This window comes from Crinia signifera, chromosome 5 (genome assembly GCF_055691185.1).
Source record: "Crinia signifera chromosome 5, ASM5569118v1, whole genome shotgun sequence".
NCBI lineage: Eukaryota > Metazoa > Chordata > Amphibia > Anura > Myobatrachidae > Crinia > Crinia signifera.
The window spans coordinates 329,447,786-329,459,175 of record NC_139221.1 but is presented as its reverse complement, the minus strand read 5'-3'; the positions used below and the strand labels follow the sequence as shown (position 1 = coordinate 329,459,175).

Sequence of the window (11,390 nt, the reverse complement as noted above, 5' to 3'; positions counted from 1 at the left end):
ATCTCCAGACCCTTTCTCTCTCTCCAACATCCACAGTGTCCCTACAGATGTCACCATATCCCAGCAGTCACCACCATGTCCCTCCAGCCCTCACAGTGTCCGTCCAGTTACCACCATGTCCCTCCAGCCCCCACAGTGTCCCTCTAGTTCCCACCGTGTCCCTCCAGCCAGTCTCTTCAGTCTACCACCAGCCAGTCCCCACAGTGTTCCTACAGCCAGTCCCCCCTAAGTGTCCATCCAGCCATACTAAACAATGTCCCTCCATGCTAGCTTTATTTGTGGAGCCCCCCAGGGTCCCCTAGTACCTTGGCTGAGCCCCAAGTACCCACCTGTCACCGGGCCTACCAGCTAATAATATAGTAGGGGTACACAGGGTCTCTCTGCCATAATGTCCTTCCATTAAGTAACACGCAGGAATGGAAGCTGTCTAATGGAGACTTGGGCCTAATTCCTGTCAGTACGCAATGGCCAATTACCGCACAACGGTGCAGTTATCAGCAGACTGGCCATAGTGTGGTATAGCAGGTAGACCATATTTAGGTTGACAATGTCTATGTCGACCACAAAAAGGTTGACATGAAAAAGATCAACACAAGCAAATGGTCGATATAAGAAAAGGTTGTTGCGGCCGGCGGCCGGCACACAGGGTACAGACGTAGCGCATTAGCCATGTACTAAACGGAAGAATCTGAGCACATGGACCCCCACCATGCCCCGTGCCCGGTACCTCACTGCGCCACCTCTGCGCCTGGCACACTTTGCCGTTCCCATTCCGAGTTCACATGGATGGTAAAGAATTAAACAGTAACAAAAAAATTGTGAAAAATGAATGTCGACCTTATCATGTGTCGACCATTGTCATGTCTATCTATTGCTTGCCGTCCGGACCCCCGTGTGACAGGAAGGGCCGTGGTAACGGGGACATTACGGTAGGTGGTTGGGAAAGCGCACTGGAGATCGCAGATGTATTTGGGTCCAGATATGAATAAGGCCCATTCTCTTGCATGGCCACAGTCACCGGCTGCTGTCACACCATCTCCAGCCCTCAGCGTCCTGGTGGCGCACACTGTCCACAGTCACGGCTGCTGTCACACCATCTCCAGCCCTCAGCGTCCGCGGCGCACACTGTCCACCACCGGGAGCTGTATTCCTGGCTTCCATCATTATTGTATTATTATTATTATTGTTTAATATGTTGCCACAAGGGATCCGCAGCACCATTATTTATGTGGCCACAGGAGTGTAGTGTAACTGTATTACCATGGGAACTGCAGAGGGCTGGCCATGTGATCTCACATGTCATTTCTATATAACAACAGACTACACATTATTATTATCATTGTTATTATATTATAGTTATTATTGTTGTTATTAATGTTATTCATGTTATTAGGCCTTAGGAGGTGTGTCACGTGATGATAGGGAGAGTGCAGGCAGCAGCAACAGCAGCATCTCCTCAAACTGTACAGAGCAGGGTTTAAGGCTGAGTGGGCGTGTCCTGACTACATCTCCCAGCATGCAGCAGCCGGTGCTGACGTCACACACAGAGACTGGCCGAGACTGAATGACTGTGAGAGAGGAGGTGAGAGCCCGAAGTGTGTGAGACCCCTGCCCTCCCCTCTACCTACCATATACTGCCTCATACTATATACACTGTGTGCACCCACCTGCCCCTCTACCTACCTACCTTATACTATATACACTGTGGGCACCCACCTGCCCCTCTACCTACCATATACTGCCTCATACTATATACACTGTGTGCACCCACCTGCCCCTCTACCTACCTACCTTATACTATATACACTGTGTGCACCCACCTGCCCCTCTACCTACCTACCATATGCTGCCTGCCTCATACTATATACACTGTGTGCACCCACCTGCCCCTCTAACTACCATATACTGCCTCATACTATATACACTGTGTGCACCCACCTGCCCCTCTACCTACCATATACTGCCTCATACTATATACACTGTGTGCACCCACCTGCCCCTCTACCTACCTACCATATACTGCCTGCCTCATACTATATACACTGTGTGCACCTACCTGCCCCTCTACCTACCTACCATATACTGCCTGCCTCATATTATATACACTGTGTGCACCCACCTGCCCCTCTACCTACCTACCATATACTGCCTGCCTCATACTATATACACTGTGTGCACCCACCTGCCCCTCTACCTACCTACCATATACTGCCTGCCTCATACTATATACACTGTGTGCACCCACCTGCCCCTCTACCTACCTACATGTTATATACTGCCTGCCTCATACTATATACACTGTGTGCACCCACCTGCCCCTCTACCTACCTACCATATACTGCCTGCCTCATATTATATAAACTGTGTGCACCTACCTGCCCCTCTACCTACATGTTATATACTGCCTGCCTCATACTATATACACTGTGTGCACCCAACTGCCCCTCTACCTACCTACCATATACTGTCTGCCTTATACTATATACACTGTGCACCCACCTGCCCCTCTACCTACCTACCATATACTGTCTGCCTCATACTATATACACTGTGCACCCACCTGCCCCACTACCTACCTACCATATACTGCCTGCCCCATACTATATACACTGTGTGCACCCACCTGCCCCTCTACCTACCTACCTACCATATACTGCCTCATTCTATATACACTGTGTGCACCCACCTGCCCCACTACCTACCATATACTGCCTGCCTCATACTATATACACTGTGTGCACCCACCTGTCCCTCTACCTACCTACCATATACTGCCTGCCTCATACTATTTACACTGTGTGCACCCACCTGCCCCTCTACCTACCTACCATATACTGCCTCATACTATATACACTGTGTGCACCCACCTGCCCCACTACCTACCATAGACTGCCTGCCTCATACTATATACACTGTGTGCACCCACCTGTCCCTCTACCTACCTACCATATACTGCCTGCCTCATACTATATACACTGTGTGCACCCACCTGCCCCTCTACCTACCTACCATATACTGCCTGCCTCATACTATATACACTGTGTGCACCCAGCTGCCCCACTACCTACCTACCATATACTGCCTGCCCCATACTATATACACTATGTGCACCCACCTGCCCCTCTACCTACCTACCATATACTGCCTCATACTATATACACTGTGTGCACCCACCTGCCCCACTACCTACCTACCATATACTGCCTGCCTCATACTATATACACACTGTGTGCACCCACCTGCCCCTCTACCTACCATATACTAGGGATGGACATCGGAAGCCAACCATCAAATGATGGCAGTACTTCCACCATTGAAACTTTCGATGCGATGGTAATTAACCATCGCATCAAAAGTATTCGATGGTGAAAACTAGTTATATGACTAGCGCATGCGCAAAAGCCTGTATTGCCATTTGTAAGGTGGTAATTGGGTTTGGTGACAGGGCCCAGGCTCTGAGCAACATATTACTTTATCACTGGACATTGTGTGTATAATATACATATATAATATTCACACAATGCCCAATGATAAAGTAGTATATTAATTTTGTACACATTATTAACACTTTAACAGCAAGTAATCAAAATGTAATAAAAATAGATAAATTGTAAACTAACTCGCTTTAGGTTTCACTATTTTTCCAGATAGGAAAATGTCTATTTCTTAAGGCAAGTGTAACTACACACACAAATAAGGGAGATGACAGTATAGTGGTCACATCATTTATATGGTGAGATAAATATTGCAGAGAGCAGGGCCAGCTCTACCATTAGGCAGCTGCCTAGGGTGCCAGGATCTGTGGGGGCACCACTATAATGCTACACACTAGGCGATTCTAGCTTCCATCGTCAGCTATATGGTCGCTCAGTGACCATATTGCCGGTGATACCTAGCGACCTTCGCCATGTGTGCGCTCCCACCGCAGCCCAGCGACGGTCGCAGGAACTTGCTAGAATCGCTGGTCACCAGTAAAATACTGATAACCAGCAATTCAGTCGCTGAGCGACCAGGTCACGTAATATAAAAAAATAGTTCACTATATATAAAAACAGTAAAGGTGCCCCTACACTGAGGCGATTTGGTCTGATTTTGGCCAATTGCGACCAATCGCCACGTTAAATCGGACCAAATCGCCTCTCCCTGACATGCCGTTGGGTCCCGTGCGCATTGGACCCGACCAGGCAGGCCATCCACCCGTTCCTCCTGGCGGTGAGGCGGGTGGAAAGCAGGGACGCATGCATCCATCACAACGGATCGCATGCGTCCGTGCTTCCGAGAAGGTCCTGGCAGCTTGCAGGCTGTCGGGTGTCCGTACACTGCTGCGAGGCCTCGCAGCAGTGTATGGGCACCTTTAGCTTGGTCCATTCCACTGGTACCCCAGGACTGTGTATATTGTTCCTCACTATATTCACAGAAACAGACAATCTCTGACCAACACTTCACTGATGATCATATAGTGGTTGCTGCCTGGTAATACTAATGCAGTATATTAATGAGTGTTGTATGTGACTGACATTCACAGATATCTGTAGCTAGTTGTATTGTGTACTTATTATTATTGTAGCTTGCCTGGGCTGGTATAACATTCAGTGACTTCTCCTCCTCTCTGAATCCTCCAGAGCTCAGTGTGTCTGTGAAATTTGCTGCTGTTTGAGTGACTGACTGGTGCTGCAGGGTGAGGTTTGTGCTCTGATTGGCTCTCTGAGTCAGTGAGAGCCAATCAGAACTAGCAGTGGGCCCTGTTGCCTAGCAGCTACAGCAACCATAGAGAGGGAGAGGGAGGGAAGCAGAGAGAAAGTCAGACAGCCTCCAACGAACCTAGGAAGTTTCCCTGACACAGACACAGCAGCCAGGGGAGGCATAGCTTTTGGGAATTACAAAAAATAAGCCACCATCGGTACACCATCGAATGATTAGCATTCGATGGTGACAAACATCGGAAGGTCACCATTAAATGGCAAAAACACTAACATCGAAAGAAAACCATCGATGTTTCCGAAACATCGACCATCGATGTCCATCCCTACCATATACTGCCTGCCTCATACTATATACCCTGTGTGCACCCACCTGCCCCTCTACCTACCATATACTGCCTGCCTCATACTATATACACTGTGTGCACCCACCTGCCCCTCTACCTACCATATACTGCCTGCCTCATACTATATACACTGTGTGCACCCACCTGCCCCACTACCTATATATATAGAGAGAGCGCCAAAGATGCTGGACGGCACTCGCATTCACAACCAAGTCAGTCAAATAAGAGTCTACACACGGAGGTGCAGTCGACGTTTCGGGTCTCTGACCCTTTATCAAGACTGTCCTTTATCAAGACTGTCCTGTAACACTGAGTGACCGACGTATATATGCTGTGTGTGTGGCTGATCCTGTATATACAGTATGCTGTAACACTGAGTGACTGGCGTATATATGCTGTGTATGTGGCTGATCCTGTATATACAGTATGCTGTAACACTGAGTGACTGGCGTATATACGCTGTGTGTGTGGCTGATTTTGTATATACAGTATGCTGTAACACTGAGTGACTGGCGTATATACGCTGTGTGTGTGGCTGATCCTGTATATACAGTATGCTGTAACACTGAGTGACCGGCGTATATACGCTGTGTGTGTGGCTGATCCTGTATATACAGTATGCTGTAACACTGAGTGACCGGCTTATATACGCTGTGTGTGTGGCTGATCCTGTATATACAGTATGCTGTAACACTCATTGACTGGCGTATATATGCTGTGTATGTGGCTGATCCTGTATATACAGTATGCTGTAACACTCATTGACTGGCGTATATATTCTGTGTATGTGGCTGATCCTGTATATACAGTATGCTGTAACACTGAGTGACCGGCTTATATACGCTGTGTGTGTGGCTGATCCTGTATATACAGTATGCTGTAACACTCATTGGCTGGCGTATATATGCTGTGTATGTGGCTGATCCTGTATATACAGTATGCTGTAACACTCATTGACTGGCGTATATATGCTGTGTATGTGGCTGATCCTGTATATACAGTATGCTGTAACACTGAGTGACTGGCGTATATATGCTGTGTATGTGGCTGATCCTGTATATACAGTATGCTATAACACTCAGTGACTGGCGTATATACGCTGTGTGTGTGGCTGATTTTGTATATACAGTATGCTGTAACACTCATTGACTGGCGTATATATTCTGTGTATGTGGCTGATCCTGTATATACAGTATGCTGTAACACTGAGTGACCGGCTTATATACGCTGTGTGTGTGGCTGATCCTGTATATACAGTATGCTGTAACACTCATTGGCTGGCGTATATATGCTGTGTATGTGGCTGATCCTGTATATACAGTATGCTGTAACACTCATTGACTGGCGTATATATGCTGTGTATGTGGCTGATCCTGTATATACAGTATGCTGTAACACTGAGTGACTGGCGTATATATGCTGTGTATGTGGCTGATCCTGTATATACAGTATGCTATAACACTCAGTGACTGGCGTATATACGCTGTGTGTGTGGCTGATTTTGTATATACAGTATGCTGTAACACTCATTGACTGGCGTATATATGCTGTGTGTGTGGCTGATCCTGTATATACAGTATGCTGTAACACTGAGTGACCGGCGTATATGCGCTGTATGTGTGTGGCTGATCCTGTATATACAGTACGCTGTAACACTGAGTGACCAACGTATATATGCTGTGTGTGTGGCTGATCCTGTATATACAGTATGCTGTAACACTGAGTGACTGGCGTATATATGCTGTGTATGTGGCTGATCCTGTATATACAGTATGCTGTAACACTGAGTGACTGGCGTATATACGCTGTGTTTGTGGCTGATTTTGTATATACAGTATGCTGTAACACTGAGTGACTGGCGTATATACGCTGTGTGTGTGGCTGATCCTGTATATACAGTATGCTGTAACACTGAGTGACCGGCGTATATACGCTGTGTGTGTGGCTGATCCTGTATATACAGTATGCTGTAACACTCATTGACTGGCGTATATATGCTGTGTATGTGGCTGATCCTGTATATACAGTATGCTGTAACACTCATTGACTGGCGTATATATGCTGTGTATGTGGCTGATCCTGTATATACAGTATGCTGTAACACTGAGTGACCGGCTTATATACGCTGTGTGTGTGGCTGATCCTGTATATACAGTATGCTGTAACACTCATTGACTGGCGTATATATGCTGTGTATGTGGCTGATCCTGTATATACAGTATGCTGTAACACTCATTGACTGGCGTATATATGCTGTGTATGTGGCTGATCCTGTATATACAGTATGCTGTAACACTGAGTGACCGGCTTATATACGCTGTGTGTGTGGCTGATCCTGTATATACAGTATGCTGTAACACTCATTGACTGGCGTATATATGCTGTGTATGTGGCTGATCCTGTATATACAGTATGCTGTAACACTCATTGACTGGCGTATATATGCTGTGTATGTGGCTGATCCTGTATATACAGTATGCTGTAACACTGAGTGACTGGCGTATATATGCTGTGTATGTGGCTGATCCTGTATATACAGTATGCTGTAACACTCAGTGACTGGCGTATATACGCTGTGTGTGTGGCTGATTTTGTATATACAGTATGCTGTAACACTGAGTGACTGGCGTATATATGCTGTGTATGTGGCTGATCCTGTATACACAGTATGCTGTAACACTGAGTGACTGGCGTATATACGCTGTGTATGTGGCTGATCCTGTATATACAGTAACACTCAGTGACTGGCGTATATACGCGGTGTGTGTGGCTGATCCTGTATATACAGTATGCTGTAACACTGAGTGACCGGCTTATATACGCCGTGTGTGGCTGATCCTGTATATACAGTATGCTGTAACACTCATTGACTGGCGTATATATGCTGTGTATGTGGCTGATCCTGTATATACAGTATGCTGTAACACTGAGTGACTGGCGTATATATGCTGTGTATGTGGCTGATCCTGTATATACAGTATGCTGTAACACTCAGTGACTGGCGTATATACGCTGTGTGTGTGGCTGATTTTGTATATACAGTATGCTGTAACACTGAGTGACTGGCGTATATACGCTGTGTGTGTGGCTGATCCTGTATATACAGTACGCTGTAACACTGAGTGACTGGCGTATATACGCTGTGTGTGTGGCTGATCCTGTATATACAGTATGCTGTAACACTCATTGACTGGCGTATATATGCTGTGTGTGTGTGGCTGATCCTGTATATACAGTATGCTGTAACAGAGTGACCGGCGTATATACGCTGTGTGTGTGGCTGATCCTGTATATACAGTATGCTGTAACACTGAGTGACCGGCTTATATACGCTGTGTGTGTGGCTGATCCTGTATATACAGTATGCTGTAACACTCATTGACTGGCGTATATATGCTGTGTATGTGGCTGATCCTGTATATACAGTATGCTGTAACAGAGTGACCGGCGTATATATGCTGTGTGTGTGGCTGATAGTGTATATACAGTATGCTGTAACACTGAGTGACTGGCGTATATACGCTGTGTGTGTGGCTGATCCTGTATATACAGTATGCTTTAACACTGAGTGACCGGCGTATATACGCTGTGTATGTGGCTGATCCTGTATATACAGTAACACTCAGTGACCGGCGTATATACGCTGTGTGTGTGGCTGATCCTGTATATACAGTATGCTGTAACACTCATTGACTGGCGTATATACGCCGTGTGTGTGGCTGATTTTGTATATATGCTGTAACACTCAGTGACTGGTGTATAGACACTGTGTGTGCCTAATACTATATACAGTGTAATGCTCGGTGCCCAGTATATATAAGTTGTGTGTGTCACTATATGGACTGCCTGGTACATACTTACACACTGTACTTTAACCTACCAGTATATTGTTGGTGTGTTGGAGGATACCCACACAGGTACGGGGAGCATATACAAACTCCACACAGGCATACCAGTCTAACTCCTTGTTTACAAATCCATGTGCCGTAGCCATAGGGATCATTGGGGCAGATATATTAAGCCGGGTAAAGTGGAAGGTGATAATGCTGTGGCTGAAAATGACAGTTAGGAGCTGCTTGGCTGAAGCGTTACCACCTTCCACTGTACCAGGCATTATACATCTGCTCCATAGTGCAGAGTGCCTTGTTACCAATGATTTATAGTTCTCCCCAGATAATATAACCACTACGTAATGGGAGGGAATTGTAATCGGGGAGATTGGCAGACCATACAAAGGCAAAAAGGTAACTAAGTCCCAAGGCGCAAACACTTTTCTTCAGCCAAGTCCACAAAAGAAGGGTCACTACTCAACCCCATTGGTTCAGCTTGTTTGGCGAAATGTCGACAACTTTTCATCGCCCTTGGTGCACATGGGCACGGCCCGTGGTGGACATGAGTCCTATAGTGTGACCGTTTCCTGCCACACGTCCGGGTGTCACAGCCCATCAGCTGTTCTCAGGTGTAATGTGACGTGTAGCATGGCGTGGCTGGGCTTGCACAGGTGTGTACACAGTCTCACGTGCGGACGTTCTCCTGGCTGGCTGATTGCTAGCAGTGTGACTCATAGTAATGGCTCAGGGCTGGGCCCATGTGTGCTGCTGCTGCTGGGTCAGACACTGACCAGGAAATACCCGGTGTTCTACATGGCTGATCCCATTCTCCATACACCATAATTATCATGCATGGTGGCACAGTGGATAGCTTTACAGTTCTGGGGTCATGGGTCACCTATTCCAACCCGAACCTTCATCTGTGTGGAGTTTGTATATCCTCTGTTTATCAGGGGTTCCTCCAACAGTCCTAAAAACATCTTGTTGGCTAAGGGTATCCTGATACATTGACCCTATGTGTGACTACAGTGTGTGAGCTCTGAAATACTCACTGTACAGGGCTATGGTATATGTGTCCGCTATATAAACATCTGGTACTAGATGGGAGCGAGGAAGAATCACTGGGGACTTGTCAGGGTACGCACTTTGGCCAACCGTGTAATGTTCTGTAGCAGAGAGGGTACTACTGGGCAGGGGGCATCTCCCCCTGTGACTACCCCGTGGGGTGGTATACGGGAGGCATTAGAAGCCTTGTGGGTAATCTGCTGAGCCATACCTGTCAGGTCAGTGGCGCTGTGCCTGACCCTATGGCTGCAGAGATGTCCTCCCTCACCTGGGACCAGGTAACATCCGTGTGCGCTGTCGCAGGGCTGTATGTGTGCAGTAGGGCAGGTAACCTCCGTGTGCACTGTCGCAGGGCTGTATGTGTGCAGTAGGGCAGGTAACCTCCGTGTGCGCTGTTACAGGGGTGGATGTGTGCAGTAGGGCAGGTGACCTCCGTGTGCGCTGTCACAGGGCTGGATGTGTACAGTAGACCAGGTAACCTCCGTGTGCGCGGTCACAGGGGTGGATGCGTGCAGTAGGGCAGGTGACCTCCGTGTGCGCTGTCACAGGGCTGGATGTGTACAGTAGACCAGGTAACCTCCGTGTGCGCGGTCACAGGGGTGGATGCGTGCAGTAGAGCAGGTAACCTCCGTGTGCGCGGTCACAGGGGTGGATGCGTGCAGTAGAGCAGGTAACCTCCGTGTGCGCTGTCACAGGGGTGTATGTGTGCAGTAGGGCAGGTAACCTCCGTGTGTGCTGTCACAGGGCTGGATGTGTGCAGTAGGGCAGGTAACCTCCGTGTGCGCTGTCACAGGGCTGGATGTGTGCAGTAGGGCAGGTAACCTCCGTGTGCGCTGTCACAGGGCTGTATGTGTGCAGTAGGGCAGGTAACCTCCGTGTGCGCTGTCACAGGGGTGGATGTGTGCAGTAGGGCAGGTAACCTCCGTGTGCGCTGTCACAGGGCTGGATGTGTGCAGTAGGGCAGGTGACCTCCGTGTGCGCTGTCACAGGGCTGGATGTGTACAGTAGACCAGGTAACCTCCGTGTGCGCGGTCACAGGGGTGGATGCGTGCAGTAGAGCAGGTAACCTCTGTGTGCGCGGTCACAGGGGTGGATGCGTGCAGTAGAGCAGGTAACCTCCGTGTGCGCTGTCACAGGGGTGTATGTGTGCAGTAGGGCAGGTAACCTCCGTGTGCGCTGTCACAGGGGTGTATGTGTGCAGTAGAGCAGGTAACCTCCGTGTGCGCTGTCGCAGGGGTGGATGTGTGCAGTAGAGCAGGTAACCTCCGTGTGCGCTGTCGCAGGGGTGGATGTGTGCAGTAGGGCAGGTAACCTCCGTGTGCGCTGTCGCAGGGGTGGATGTGTGCAGTAGGGCAGGTAACCTCCGTGTGCGCTGTCGCAGGGGTGGAAGCGTGCAGTAGGGCAGGTAACCTCCGTGTGCGCTGTCGCAGGGGTGGATGTGTGCAGTA

The 11,390-nt window shown here is 48.3% G+C and overlaps 1 protein-coding gene across 2 annotated transcripts in view; it reads left to right on the top strand.

The window, feature by feature from the left end:
• The first annotated feature begins 1,444 nt into the window (after nt 1-1,444).
• The window catches only part of GFUS (GDP-L-fucose synthase), a 32,366-nt gene continuing 22,420 nt past the window's right edge, over nt 1,445-11,390 (top strand). Inside the window, exon 1 of one of the 2 annotated variants that reach the window (XM_083144970.1) lies at nt 1,445-1,582. The gene's annotated coding sequence lies outside the window, so the exon portion shown is untranslated. Of the gene's footprint in view, nt 1,596-11,390 lie in introns of both variants that reach the window. The other variant, XM_083144971.1, reaches the window with a different exon arrangement.